At 56.5% G+C, this 14,302-nt stretch overlaps 1 pseudogene; it reads left to right on the top strand.

Annotated features, from left to right (window-relative positions):
- The first annotated feature begins 13,243 nt into the window (after nt 1-13,243).
- LOC137775875 (3-oxoacyl-[acyl-carrier-protein] reductase-like) lies at nt 13,244-14,078 on the top strand (annotated as a pseudogene).
- The last annotated feature ends 224 nt before the right edge of the window (nt 14,079-14,302 follow it).

Below are 14,302 nucleotides of genomic sequence, written 5' to 3'. Positions count from 1 at the left end.
CACGCAGCCCGGGCTCAGGTGTGCGCGCAGGGCTTGGGGTACCCCAGCCGCCTTCCTCCTCATCCCCAGAAGTCTCCGGTTTGCCATCGTCCCGCGGACGGGTCAGCTTGTGCAGAGCTCTGTTCAAACCTCTGCCTTCTGAACTTTGAGGACTTTGCTCCGCCATCTTCCTGCTTTTCTGGATGATCGGGAGAAATCTGATCCGGGTCTGGCTCTCATTCCAAAGTCTGGGCTACTTTCTCGCAGAGGGAGCTTGCAGGGTTTTCTCTTCTTGTTGCCATTCTGAATTTCACCTGGTGTGGGTATTTTTCCACCGTCATTCCTGCTCCACACTCAGCGGCACGTTTGATCTGTAAACGTGGGTCTTGCTGCCGCTCGCAGGAAGCTTTCCTTCCATCGTTACTTCTTAAACTCTGCTTTCTCCTCCTCGTGTCCCCGCACTCTCCCGGGAGCTGCTCTCAGATGCTCGTGAATCTTGAGATCAAATGTCCACATCCCTGGGTCCCTTGGCTCATGACCATCTCTTACACTTTTGTCCTGTGTTTGGGGGTTCTTCCAGAACCCCAGCCCGATCTCTCGCTGAGCCTGTGTGGTCCTTAACCCAGGCGCTAGACTGCCCCGGTTAACATCAGCAATCTCCAGTGTTCTGAAACCCACCTGTTCTCTCCTGCCTTTCTTCCTTATCACTCAGCACGCAGGCAGGACCCGCCCAGGGACTCTGCCCATGGGTTGGGGGAGGGAGGCTCAAAGGTCATGGTCACCAGCAACTCTGGTTAACAAGAGAGAGGAGAGACCAGACGAGAACGCCCCCATCCCAAATGGGCCCCCTGACTACCGCCCCCTGACCAGTTCCAGCCTTTGTACTTGGGCTTCTCTGGGCCCCGCCAGGGAGACGCACACTTCCTCTCCCCTCTGTCTGAGGTTTACTCTCCTCCCATCTCTCCAGCCTGATGCTGTCCAGTCTGCAGGGGAGCCGACTGGGGCCCCTTCCCCCTGCGCCAGCACGGTGAGGTGGTCATCCTCTCCAGCACACATTTTCTGCTCTCAGCAGCCCGGGGTGGGGAGGCCAGAGTCCCAGAGCCCACTGAGCCACCCGAACAGGGTGCCTTGGCTATTTTTCCTGCCAAGTGGATTTACCGTGTTTTTGTTTCTTTCCCCTAAAGTAAATATTAAGACATTGCTTTTCTCCCTGGCTTAATCGGGGGGACCGGGTCCTCTGTCACCCAGTTCTCTGTCAGGCACGCGTGGCTCACCCGCTCCCTGGCAGCTCTGGGGAAGCTGGGCTGGCGCGGTGCGGGCAGAAGGAAACTTGATGTATTTGTTTGTCTTCTGGGGCCGTGGCCAGGTGTTGGCCTGGCAGCTGCGATGTTACTCTGTCTCCTGGCCTGGTAAGCCCTGGCCAGGGGTGAGGCATTGGCTCCCTTGCTGGTTTGCGCTCTGCTCTCTGGGCTCCTGGCAGGGTTTGGGGAGCCTCCTGCCGCCCCTCGTTGGTGTGACCTCTGCTGCACCTCATCACCTGTTCCCAGGGCCCTGGGTGCGTCTCCCGCACAGGACGGCGGGGCCCCCAAAGGGCGCGTGACTTGGGTCAGCCTGCCCTGCTTCTCAGCCTCTACAGCGCCTGGGCTTGGAAAATGCCTTCGGGACAAGTAGGAAAATACTTTCAGGACCATTAGGAGAATCCCTGTTCTGGCCGTCCTGGAGTCTGCAGTGGGGCAAGCAGGTCCTCATGGAAAGCTACCCAGAGAGACAAGAGGGTAAGGCAGAAATACCGGCCAAGCGCCCTGAGAAGTGCCCGCACTACTCCCCGAGTTCCTTCACACCCTCAGGTCCGGTGTCCTTATCACCCACCTTACATACCAGGAAACTGAGGCCTAGGGAGGCGAACACCGTGCCCGAGGTAGCAGGCAGGTGGCAGAGCTGCCAGGCCCAGGCCCATCTGTCAGCCTTCAACTCCATCGGTGGAAAAAAAAATCTACGTAACTGACGTCTCATAGAGATTATTTATGAGTGCCTGAGACCCACAGAAGGGACAGGGGGCCACGTGGAGCCACCTGGGGCCATCCAAGGGGCCTGCGAGGCTGGGGACGGGGGCCCACAGACACTGGGCTTGGAGAAATGGCAAACAAATGGTGTAGCTGGGACGCAGCAGGCAGGTGGAGAAGAAGAAGAGGCCGGAGCTGGGCTGGGTCTTCAGAGCCCCGAGTGACACAATCACGTCTGCATCTTGAAAATCACTCAGAGTGCAGAGGGGAGGGTCATCTATAGAGGAGACGCAGGCATCAGCCAGTACTCAGGACTCCGGGGTGGCCAGACCGGGAAGCCTGCCTCCCATTTCCTCCTGCCTTCCTTCTCTGCCCCTCTCTTCCTTCCAGCACCCACCCTGCTTCCCAGGGGAACAATCAGGTTGTAGAGAAAAGAGAAGGTGGGCCAAAGGTCACCAAACTCTGGTTTAAAACTGACTGTCAACATGCTGTGTGACCTTCGGGAAGTCACTGCACTTCTCTGAGCCACGGCTCTTTCTCGTCTGAAAATACAAACAATATTCCTGCCACCAGGACATGTGGTGAGGGCCCAGCAGGTGATAAATGAGAACAGAGCCTGTGAACAGGAGGCAGGCGGCTGCAGGGCGGCGGCTCATCACGGCCACATTAGCATTCATCAATTCTTCCCTCTATAGGGATGTCCTGCCCCAGGGAGAGAGGGTGCCCAGCCACCCCCTTCTGGCCTCTCCCACTGGCCGCGGGCTCCGAGCTCAGGCCGTCGGCATTCAGATGTTGATTTGATTAATGTACATTCCACTCAACATCACTTCACGGAGGGGAACGTGGGCTGGAGAGTAATTATAATCAAGTTTGAGGAAAGCTGAAGGTATTAATGAAAATCATTACACTCCTGGCAGCTAATCCCAGCAAAGGGAGCGATTGACTGTGCTTGAATTCCTCCTTTTACTGTTCTGCTGTCGATCAGGCACACTTTCAAATGCCTTGTGGGGGAGAGGCCGGCTTCTCATACCCACACGGGCCCTTCCCGGCATTGCAGGCAGGAGAGGAGATGCTGGGCCTGCCTGCTTTCCCCAGATGCTCTGTGAACATCCTCTGGGTCTTTCTCCCTCCTGTCTCCACATCTGTCTGTCCTTCTTGGAAAGGCTGGTCAAGGTCTCTGACAAAAGCACCTGCCAGATGCTGGGGTCCAGGCCTCCTCACCAGTGCTGGACAGAACTTCCCAAGACCCAAATCAGCCCAGGTCCTTCCCTCCTGCTGAAAACTCTTCCCTGGCTCCTGGACATCCCCGGGGCTAAAACCCACACTCCTGCCAGGGCCTGTCTGATCCGCTCCCCTCCCCCATGCCCCCCCCACACTGACCTCTGCCTCCCCCTCCCCAAACTCTATCCCATGTCTGGGCCTCAACCCTCAGCTCAGCACACCCAGACGTCCAGAATCACCCCTCCGTGCCTTTGTCCACGCTGTTCCCTCCGCCCAGACACCCTCCCTCCTTCAACTCCCTGGTCAACTCCTACTCATCTTTCGACACTCACCTCCTGCCTCGGGATCCCTGGGAAGCATGTCCCCAGGTGCCCCGCCACGTCCACAGCCATCGGTCTGCTCCTCTGTGCGCCCTGGGCCTCCCGCATCTCCCCCGAGCTATAGCTCATCTTTTAGACTCATACTGTGTGCCTGTCTCCCCCTGACGGACTCGAGTTCCCCAAGAAAGAGCCCCGTGCGCCCCTTCCGCAGCCCCAGGGTCTGGCTCACAGTGGCTGCTCAGTAAGGAGCTGCTGACTCCTAAGTCTTCACTGGCCAGTGGAGATACACAGATGCACAAGCCACAGCACTACCCGCCCCCCGAGGAAGCCCAGCATGGCTGCAGACACAAGTCCCCAGCAGCTGTCACCTGAGGTCAGGGCGGGAGGAAAACAGCAGAGTCACGGTGGGGCCGGCCTGTGGCCCCTGCAGTCCTGACATCTCATGGCTGCAGGCAGCTCTGCGCTTAGCCTGTCCCTCACCTCCCCCCCACTGCCCTCCCACCGGGACCACCCAAAGGGCACGAAGGGCGGGTGTCATATGCCTCACCATCTACTCAGGCAGGCTGTTCTTACAGAGGACAGCTTCGCCTTCTGGAAAGTTCCTCCTTAGATGGAGCCCCTCGTGGGGAGCTTGCCCATCACTGTTCTCCTGGCACAGCTGGGCCCCACCTCCCCGTGATGCCATCTGACGGGAAGGCATACGTGGGCACGCAGTCTGCAGCATCATTCTCTTTCTGAAGGATGCCCACTGGTGGGGGAGACCCTCCCGCTCTGGGGGAGCAGGACCACCCGCCTTCCACACCCACGGCGGTGAGGGGAGGGCTGCAGGCTTCACACAGGCTGACGGTTCCCCACGCAGGGCCTGACGCCGAGCAACTCCCCAGCCTGGGCTTCTCCTGCTCCCCAGTGGAAACCATCCTCCGGGAAGAAGTGGGTTTGACTCTCACCTCTGCCACTTACCGACTAAGTGAACTCCAGGAAGTGTCCACAGCTCTCTGAGCTTCAGGGGATGGTAGCACCATCTGGGGGGCTGTTAACATCAGGCAGCAAGTGTGTATGGAGACACAGCTCTGGTCCTGTGCCTTTCTAGGTGGGGATGGGGGGAGTTAAGCACCTAGTGTGTACCAGGCCTTGCCTGGGAAGTTGTCAGTGCCCCAAACTGGCATGGGCCCATGGGCATGTGGCCCAGGGCAGGAGGCGGACATTAGCTACCCAAGCGGGTGAGCAGCCACAAGGCAGATAACTTCTCTGAGCCCACCAGGGAGGGAAGGAGGTTTCCCTGAGCTGGGATCTAAAGGATGGACAAGACTTAACTAGGAGGAGAGGAGGGGAAGAGGGAGGAAGAGCATTCCAGACAGAAGGAACAGCATGTGCAAAGGCCCTGGGGTGGAAAGGAACCTAAAGTTTATGGGAAGAAAAAAGTTCAGAAAACAGAGTGGAGCAGGATGTGAGCTGTGGCTGGAGAGGTGGGCAGTGGCCAGTCCCCACCAAGCCTTACACAGAGCTTTAGCATGAGGGCGACCACGGGTTCCGGGCAGCTCAGGAGAGTCCCATTTACACCTGTAATCCTGACGTTATCAACATCTCTCTTTTACATTCAAGAGTAAAGACCGGTTTGGATGACGCATTATAAATCTGTGGAGGATTTGGGTGTTCATCCTAAAGGAAGGCAATGATCAATCTCATTAAGGAGCTGACACAGTCAGGCAGGTGTTTCAGAAAAAAGCCTGCTGGCTGTGTGCAGGGGGATTCGGGGGACCAGGGGACCAAGCTGGAAGTGGTGGCGGCTCAGCCTCAGGTGTGGCAAATGGGGTGGAGGGAGGTGATGAGAACACACTCGGCCCCTCCCGCTTGGATCCCCAGGCCCGCCCCCCCATACACGCGCACCTACGTGTGCATGCACACACCACACACGTGCTGGGCACATATGCACCTGCCCTTGGACTCATCAGGGCGTGTTCCTTACTGGCGAGCGGGTGGTCTGCACCCCCTCGTTGCCTGTGGCTTGTCTTCCACATTTCTCCCCGGGGAGGACACTCCGTGTGGACCAGCTGAGTGGCGCTGGCTGGAGACGTCCCCTTCACTGAGTGACTGAGGCTTAGCCTGGATCAAACTCAACGCCACCCATGCATGCAGGGCCAGGGTCCCCGTCCCCACTCACCCCTGCCCCCCAAGGCAGAGGGCAGGTTGGCCGCCGGGGAGGTGAGGTCAGTGCCAGGAGCCGCCCGCACCAGCGATGCTCAGTGACCCCTGGGCCAAGCAGCCCATCCTCCTGCACCAAGATTACGATGTCTGCACGGACCATAGTGCGCTCTGCCTGGGCGCAGCACTGCGCAGGTCACAGGACAGTTGCAATGTCATATAGCTTTCAACTGAGCTGGAACAGGGGCCCAGCCTGGGGAAGCCCTGCCCTGGCCTCCTCCAGACCCACTTCCCTCCCAGGCCAGCCGAGGTCCTGTCCCCAGGGGAGGGGAGGCGGGAGACAGCACCCAGCAATCACTACATAAGTTATTACCTGCCGGCCAAGACTCCAGACAAATGAGGGTGTCTCCCAGCGGTCCTGATGACAGTGGGCGCCACAGGTAAAATACACACACATACGTGCACACGCACACGCACACGCACACAGGCGCACAAAGCCAGAGCCACCCAGGCGCTCCTGGGGCAACTGCAGGGAGCCCCGCTCTGCCGCGTTCCCGCTGCTCTCCAGTGTCTGAGCCCAGGGACAGAGGAGCCATGAGAAATCCCAACACAGCAAGCGTTTAGTCCTTGACAGAGCACGTTTGTGCATGTACGCAACCCACTGAATCCTCACGTGCGTGTACGCGGGAGCTACGGGGACAGAGGCCACGTGTCTCTTGGCAGACGAGGAAACCAGGGCAGGGACGCGCCTACCTGCTGGTGCACAGGGGTGGGCTAAGCGTGGCACTCAGCCTCCCAGCCAGCACTCTGGGATGTCCCGAGGGGCCCTGACCTGGCAGACAGGATGCTGTTTTAAGACGTGACTTTGCCACCTGCTGGCTGTGTGACATAAGGAAAGCACCTCTTCTCTCTGGGGAGGATGTCGTGAGGGGATGCCCAGGGGGCTGTAAGATGCGTTCCTGTCCCCAGGTGGGGCAGAGGCTCCCTCAGTGGGAGGGTCCTCCCAATGTTTCATCTTTGGAATAATTATATCTGAAATTTTGGAAAAGAGAGAAAAGCACAGAGAATGAATCTTCCGGAAACAACCAGAGGTGGCTGCTGCAGACGCGAAGGTCCACACATCTGCCGTCAAGGGAGTGTGGGTCTGGGGCTCAGGGAGGCCTCAGAGTTGACACTTGTGGGTGGGCACCCTCTGCATACCGTGGGGGTAAAGCCAGGGTTGGGGGGCTAGCCAAGGGGGGCGTGGACACAGGGCTCAGGGCCAGCACCTTCTGGGGGCTCTGCCACAAGGCTAGGGGCAAAGGGGGGCAGGGGCAAACACCCCAGGCCCTTAGAGCTGAAAGCACAGGACAGGGACGGGTGGCCAGGGTCACCGCCACTTACAGCTATGGGACTTGGGCAGGTCCCATCGCCTGCTGGTCCCCAGTGCCCTTATCTGAGAAATGGGGTAATGTTGGACCCCTCAACAGGCCAGTGCAAGATCCTGAGAGGGAGGGTTAGCTGAGGACCGGGAAAGCATGAAGCCTTGTCATGAGACCCCCGAGTCGGAAGTCCCATTGCCGTGTGGCTGGGAGCAATTCCGGGGCTCCACTGAGATCCAGGAGGTGGACGGACCTTCCCTGAGTGCAGTTCCGACCTCTGACCTCTGCAGCGTCCCCAGCAGGCTCAGCTGAGGCCTCCTCCCTGGACAGGGCGACACTGAACAAATATCAACTGTTCCCTGATTTCCCCTCCCCCATCTCCCCCAGCACCTCTACGTGCAGCGTCCAAACCATGAGCGGGTCCCGCAGCCCTACCTTCAAAGCACATCCTGAATGGCCCACCTCTCCGGCCAGGCCTCGCTGTCCGGCTTCTCATCTCTCACCTGCTTCCTTGGCCCCCACCCCTTAGGTGGCTCCCTGCTTCCCTTTGACACCCCAGGGCCTCTCACATGGTCCAAAAGGCTCTTTTTTTTTTTTTTTTAAATTTATTTACGGCTGTGTTGGGTCTTCGTTTCTGTGCGAGGGCTTTCTCCAGTTGCGGCAAGCGGGGGCCACTCTTCATCACGGTGCGCGGGCCTCTCACTATCGTGGCCTCTCTTGTTGCGGAGCACAGGCTCCAGACGCGCAGGCTCAGTAGTTGTGGCTCACGGGCCCAGTTGCTCCGCGGCATGTGGGATCTGCCCAGACCAGGGCTGGAACCCGTGTCCCCTGCATTGGCAGGCAGATTCTCAACCACTGCGCCACCAGGGAAGCCCCAAAGGGCTCTTTAAGATACTGTTGGCATCTTGTAACTTCTCCCTGAGCAGCTCTAAAGGCCTCCAGTGTGCTCGGGATAAAGTCTCAATGCTCACCGAGGCCACCTGGGCCTGCGTGATCTCCCCCGGCCCCCTCTTTTCAACTCAGGACCCCTCCCCACACTCACTGGCCAACTTCCAACTCCAACCAGCATCCAGTCACTCTGACCTCCTGGTTCTTCCTCAAACCCAGCTCTCCGCCGGCTCCAGGCTTCTGGAAGCTCCCGGAAGCCTCCTCCTGGGCCCTTCACACGGCTGACTGTCCTCACTCTTCTGCCCACTTCACACCTGACCCCTCAGAGAAGCCACCCCAGTGGGAAGCTGGCAGAAACCAGGGGTTTTAACACGCTTCCCCGCGAATCAGACTGGAGCCCAGGGAAATCAGCAGTTTGTAAATATGGGAATTAGGGCGATTAGCAGGGAAGTGGATTCCCTGCCCGTTAATTCAAGGCAATTGCACTTTATCTCTCCGGAGGGCACTGGGCCCTGCACACTAGCCTGGAGAGAGGGGCAGTCTGGGAGGATGGGCCTTGGGGGAAGCCACTGGAGCTGGGCCGAGCCAAGGGCAAATCCCGGCTCCCCTGCTCCTCGCTGCGTGACCTTGAGCGAGTCCCTTGCCGCTGAGCCTGCCAGCGACACCCCCAGGGTGCCTCAGGTGGCCTGTGCGGGGTGTCCCAGCTTTCTGCTCTGTTTCCTCCCTTCTTCCAGGACAATGCCCACCTCACCCACCCCACCCCCAGCTACTCTGTGAGCAGATGCTCCTTCTCAGGGCTGAGGCAGGAAGCAAAGAGGGCCAAGGGGACAAAGAGAAGGAAGGGTAACTCTGGACACAGGCAAGGGGGAGTCCGGAAGGCTTCACGGAGGAGGTGGCTTCGATCGGTCTTTAAGCCCAGGGAGAATGTCTACAGGCAAAAGGGTAAAGGGAGGGGACGAGTCCGAGTCAAAGCCTGAGGCAGGAAGGAGGTGACAAGCCCCTTGAGGGTTTGGATGTGCTCAGAGCTGTGTTAGAAGCTTCCAGAGGCCATTTCAGATCAACCAGCCTCCAGGGACACCCCTCTGTGCCTGGGCCTGCGTTGGGTGCTAGGGATCCAGACAGGGTCCTGCCCTTGAGGGGCTCATCATCTGCTCAATGTCATATGTGCTCCGTTCGTTCTGTGATGGGGAAGCCCAAGGCTACTCTGGGTAATCAGGGAGGGCTTCCTGGAAAAGGACGCTCTGAACGGAGCCTTGTAAGCCAGGCAGGCAAGGAATGAGGCACAACGACCACCAGGGCACCGCAACACTGAGCAGTGGCAAGGTTGGGGGTGGGACGGGCAGGAGGAGGCTAAGAGCCGCCAGCGTTTAGCCTGTGCCTGGAGCCAAGCCGGACTCGCCCCTCTGCGTTACCTCGTTATTTTCTCAGCAACACCTCCAGGCACCTGTTACTTTATACCATTTACAGATGAGGACCCTGGAGTTCAGGGAAGTTAGGTGACCTGCTGGGAACAGGCAGAGCCGGATTCCAGCCCAAGGCTGCCCCGATGAGAGCCATGCGCTCAGCCTGGGAGTTGGGCAGACGCCGGCCAGCCGGTGGGTCTCTGATGCACATCGAGGAAGGTCTGGACACTATCAGGGGGGCAACGGGAGTCATTGGAGACTTTAGGCAGAAGAATGTCAGAGTCGGACTTTTAAAGGTTAATATGTAGGGGGATGGGTGTGCCAGGAGGGGCCAGATCAATCTGTCGCTGAAAGCCCCGGAAAGGACATCCCTGGAAGTCACTGGAGCTGTTTGGAGTGTGGCGAGGGCTCGCCTGTCACCTGCCCCCGCCCTGGGAGGCACAGCCCCACCTGAGCCAGACCGGTGGCAGATGGGGGAGGGAGCAGGGCTGCCACCACTAAGGCCCCTAACAATGAGGTGATTACGTCTTGAGCTTTGCTTGAAAAACCTTAATGGATTTTTTCCACTCCATAAAGCCACTCTGTGATGCAGGAATGATGACTGAGATCCCGGAATGATGATTGAGACCAATGCCGCTGAGAGAGCATCCGTTCCCCACCTCCAGCCTCCTGGCTGCCTCTCTTGATGGAGGATGGAAGTTCCCAGTGGTGTGAGGTCTGAGCTGTCCATCCAGGCCCTCAAGCGTGTGACAGTAATCCTAGCCAGTGTCCCTCCGTGCCAGCACTCTGCCCAGGCTCTGCAAACAGGAACAAATGCAGTCCTCACAGCAGCCCCGCAGGATGGATGCTGTTACCATCATCGCATTCTCAGGATGCCTGCGGGCTCATCCTTTGTACCAGCCACCCCTCACTTCTCAGGAGGCGGGAGGGGGGACCCCTGACCCAGGAGCCCCACCCCTGCCTCCAGCGCCGAGGCTTGCACACCTCTGGTGACGGGGTGCTCACCACCATTCTTGACAGTCCTCCTTGTGATCCAGCTGCTCTGACCGCCCACCACGTGGGTGCAAGATGTCACAGCTGACCGTGGCCTCTCCCTGTCTTTGTCTCTGCCCTGCTCCCTCAGCAGCGTCACTCCCTGCCTGGCCCAGGAGGCCCTGGGGGGAGTGAATGGATGGATAAGGGCCGCATGTCTCTTGCACCAGCCGTCCCTGTGCTTTTCCCCCACAAGGGTCATCCTGGGCCCCCGCTCACCAGTCCAAGGGGTTTCAGAGGGAGTAACACGACGGTGTCACCTGGCAACTGGATTCCTCTGTCCTAGAGCCCTGTCTCCTCTGAGTCCTTGCCCTCCTCCTCCCCCTCCTCCCCACACTCCTTGCCAGGAAGTCACAATGATTAACAGCAACCACCACAACCATGATAATATTAATAGCAGCTAACACATTTGCAGGTGCCAGGCCTTGTTTTCAGCAGTTCACAGATATAAACTCCTGGAATCCTCTCACTAGTCTATGCAGAACACACCGTATTGATGCCATTTTACTGCTGAGGACATTGAGACTCAGAGAGGTTAAGATACTTGCCCGAGACCACACAGCTCCCTAGGTGAGGGGGACCAGGGAGAGTTGCTCTCACTCTCTTGGGATCAGGAAGCCATAGGGCCTTTTGGTCCCTGAGGGGGGCCTCTGACTAGGGAGCAGTGCCCCCCTCCCCCCCCCCCCACTGGCTCTACTCCCGGGGTCTGGGCACACAGATAACTGGTGCTCCTGATGCCAACTCCTTTCTCTGCAGAGCCGAACCCCCCCAACCCCGTGCCTGTCACCAGGCCAGATGTTTACTAGAAAGAGGCTCTACTCAGGGCCTGTGTGATGCTGGGACCCCTTTGATCCCCGAGTATTTACAGAATTCAGAGGTCCCTTGCTCTGTTTCCCGGAGTCCAGTAGCAAATGGGTCCTAGGGAACAGGAGGGCTCAGGGTCCCAGGCTGGGTCCTGCCACCAGCCCCACACAGGTGACTTGGGCAAGTAGCTTCCAGTGCACAGACTGTGAGGGCAGGGTCGCTACTTCCTGCACACTTGCTGTGCGCCAGGCACAGGGAGCAGCCTTTTACCTTCTTGATCAATAGTCCGGTGAGGTGGGTGATGTCCCCATTTCACAGAAGAGGAAAGTGAGGCCTGCAGAACAAGGATGGGGGCCACTCAGCTGTCGCGCTGCTGACCCTAATCCCCGGTGCCGCGGGGGTTCTGGGATTAAGACCTCCCTCGTTCCCAGACTAATAGCCACCCTTTTACTCCCAAGGCTGTCTGGCTGCATTCCTCCCAGGGCCCCATGCGACCCCGGGGCACAGAAGGAGAGAAAATTGTTTGGAGCCAACATTTGGGTCTGCTTTCTTCTGGAATTGGCTGGATGAGTAAAGAATGCACCCAATATGCTGAGAATAATTTTTATTTTGCATCTTTGAGTGCTGGCCAAGTTTTAGCTTAGAGAGTACAGAGTCGATTCACTCACCAGCTCTTAAGACGCTGCTGTGCCATTAGCCCCCTGTCTCCCTCCCCTCCCAGGCCACCCCAGAAACAGTGTTATTTGTAAGCAGAGAACATCTGGCCTGCAGAAGCCTCAGGCCTGCCAGGAAGAGGAAGACAGAGACAGGCCCGCCCTGGAGATGCCAGGCACGACATGCTGGGGAGCCCTGCTTTGCCAGGACACAGAACCTCTGTGGCCCACCTGCTCACTCCTGAGGTCTCTTCTCCGGCCCAGGCCAGATTCTGTTACTGGAAGCACAGGTTATAGCGTCGGATCTATGTTCGCATCATGGCCCTATGTGATTTGAGGCAAGAGGCTTCATTTATCTGCGCCTCAGTTTACTTTTCTGTAAAATGGGTTAGCAACACATGCTTTGCAGAGCTGCATTGGGAATTCAGAGAGAGCGGTTGCAGAGTTCAGTACCTGGCAAACGGCAGGTACTCTTTTCATCCTACCCTGACCTCCCCTCACACCTGCCACTTCCTGAGCCCATTTTCTTCAAGCGGTCACACTGACACCCCACCCCCATGAGACAGCCCCCTTTCATGCCCTCACATGCCTGCTTGCCTTTGCACACCGTGCTCAAATGTACGTTTGTGTTTGGCTTGATAGTAGGTCTTGAATCCAGTTCTGTGAGTTCCAATTTTGTTCTCCTTTCTTGAGACTGTTTTGAATGTTATAGATCTTTTTGTTTGCGTATAAATTTTAGGATCAGCTTATCAATGCCCCCCCCCCCCCACCGAGACATACACACGAGCCTGCTGGGATTTGGATTGGGATAGCATTCAGTGTACACATCAATTTGGGTCGATTTCAAATCATTACAATATTGAGTCTTCTTGGCCATGAATATGGCTTATCTCTCCACCTTTTTAAAGATCTTATTTGATTTCTCTCGATAATGTTCTGATTTTTCCATGCAGATGTCTTACGTGTCTTTCATTAGATTTGTTCTTGGGTGCTTTGTGCTTTTGATGTTATTGTAAATGATTTCTTAAACTGTCATTTTCTAATTATTTGTGAATGCTATAGAGAAATACAATTGATTTGGGCATATTGACTTTGTATACAGCAATCTTGCTAAATTTATTAGCTCTAACAGATTATCTGTACATTCTTTTGGATTCTCTATCATAACCAACTATGTCGTTAATATATGCTGACAGGGAATGCCGGCCCAGGATGCTCGCAGCCCCCCCCCAGGTCCTGGTTGTACCCGGTCTGCTTTCCTGCTTCCAAAGCACTGACGTCACTACGTTGCTTTGGTGACCTTCACCAAGGGACAATGAGATCTGTTCTGCCAGATTCCTTGTTATTGCATCCCCCCCCCCCACCGCCACCCCGTTTATTAGGAACGGATTCTCAGTTGCTCTGCGAATTTCAGTTTCTGGATGGTAGGGAGACAGGATGCTGTGAGGGTCCAAGCTCGCAGCTGTTGTTGAGTTAGAGGCGGGCCGGGAGCAGGGGCACCTAGTTCACCGTCGGGGGGTGGGGGCCACCTTTACAGGAACGTCACCGATGGCTTCACCCAAGTGATTACATGGGCCACTGGAGATCACTTGGCATTGAGCTGTGATGTTGCCAAAGAACATGATGTTCAAAACACATTTGAAGAGATAGAGAAAAATTCAGGTCGAGTTAATTCCTTGGTAAATGCAGCTGGAATTAACAGGGATAACCTCTTAGTAAGGACAAACGCCGAAGATACGCTATCTCAGCTTCATACTAACCTCTTGGGCTCCATGCTGACCTGTAGAGCTGCCGTGAAGACAATGATTAAACAGCAGACAGGGTCCATTGTGAATGTGGGAAGCATTGCAGGTGTAAAAGGCAGTCTGGCCAGTCTGTGTACAGCGCCAGTAAAGGCGGGCTAGTTGCGTTCTCACGCGCTCTTGCTAAAGAAGTAGCAAGAAAGAAAATTAGAGTGAATGTAGTTGCACCAGGTCAGTGGGAACTTCTTTTTTCTTTTAATTTATATGCATCTATGGCTTTTTGCAATAACAGTAAAGACTGTTTTTGTATCTGTAAGTACGTCATCATCATCAGGCACTTCTCAGAGGTGCTGGGACAGGAGCAGGGGACCCGCACTGTTACTCAGCCCTGGAGCAGTGCCGCCCAGGAGGGCGTGACCTCGGTCTGACAGGACTCAGGGGGCCGGGCCACTGCATCTGTACTAAAACCACAAGAGAAACTTCTCACTTAAAAGTCAGTTGTATCTAAGTTAAGAACTCTCAAGAGCTGAATGTAAGAGTTTCAAGTAAGTGGGTTGGGGAGTATTGGTAGCATATACCCTGCAGTTGAACGGGTCCAAGTTGTGTCTCTTTGGAGAACTGTTTCCATTTTAATTGTTTTTCTCCTCTTCTTGGGATGTTTCATTGATTTGCTGCTCACTGGGATGCAGTCTTTGTTAATTTAGACTTTGTCAGTTTGTCAAAGCAGAACTTTCCAAGTAATGCATCTTTTACC

The sequence above is a fragment of the Eschrichtius robustus genome, chromosome 13 (assembly GCF_028021215.1).
Source record: "Eschrichtius robustus isolate mEscRob2 chromosome 13, mEscRob2.pri, whole genome shotgun sequence".
NCBI lineage: Eukaryota > Metazoa > Chordata > Mammalia > Artiodactyla > Eschrichtiidae > Eschrichtius > Eschrichtius robustus.
The sequence above is the reverse complement of the archived record's forward strand: the minus strand, read 5'-3'. Positions and strand labels throughout refer to the sequence as shown.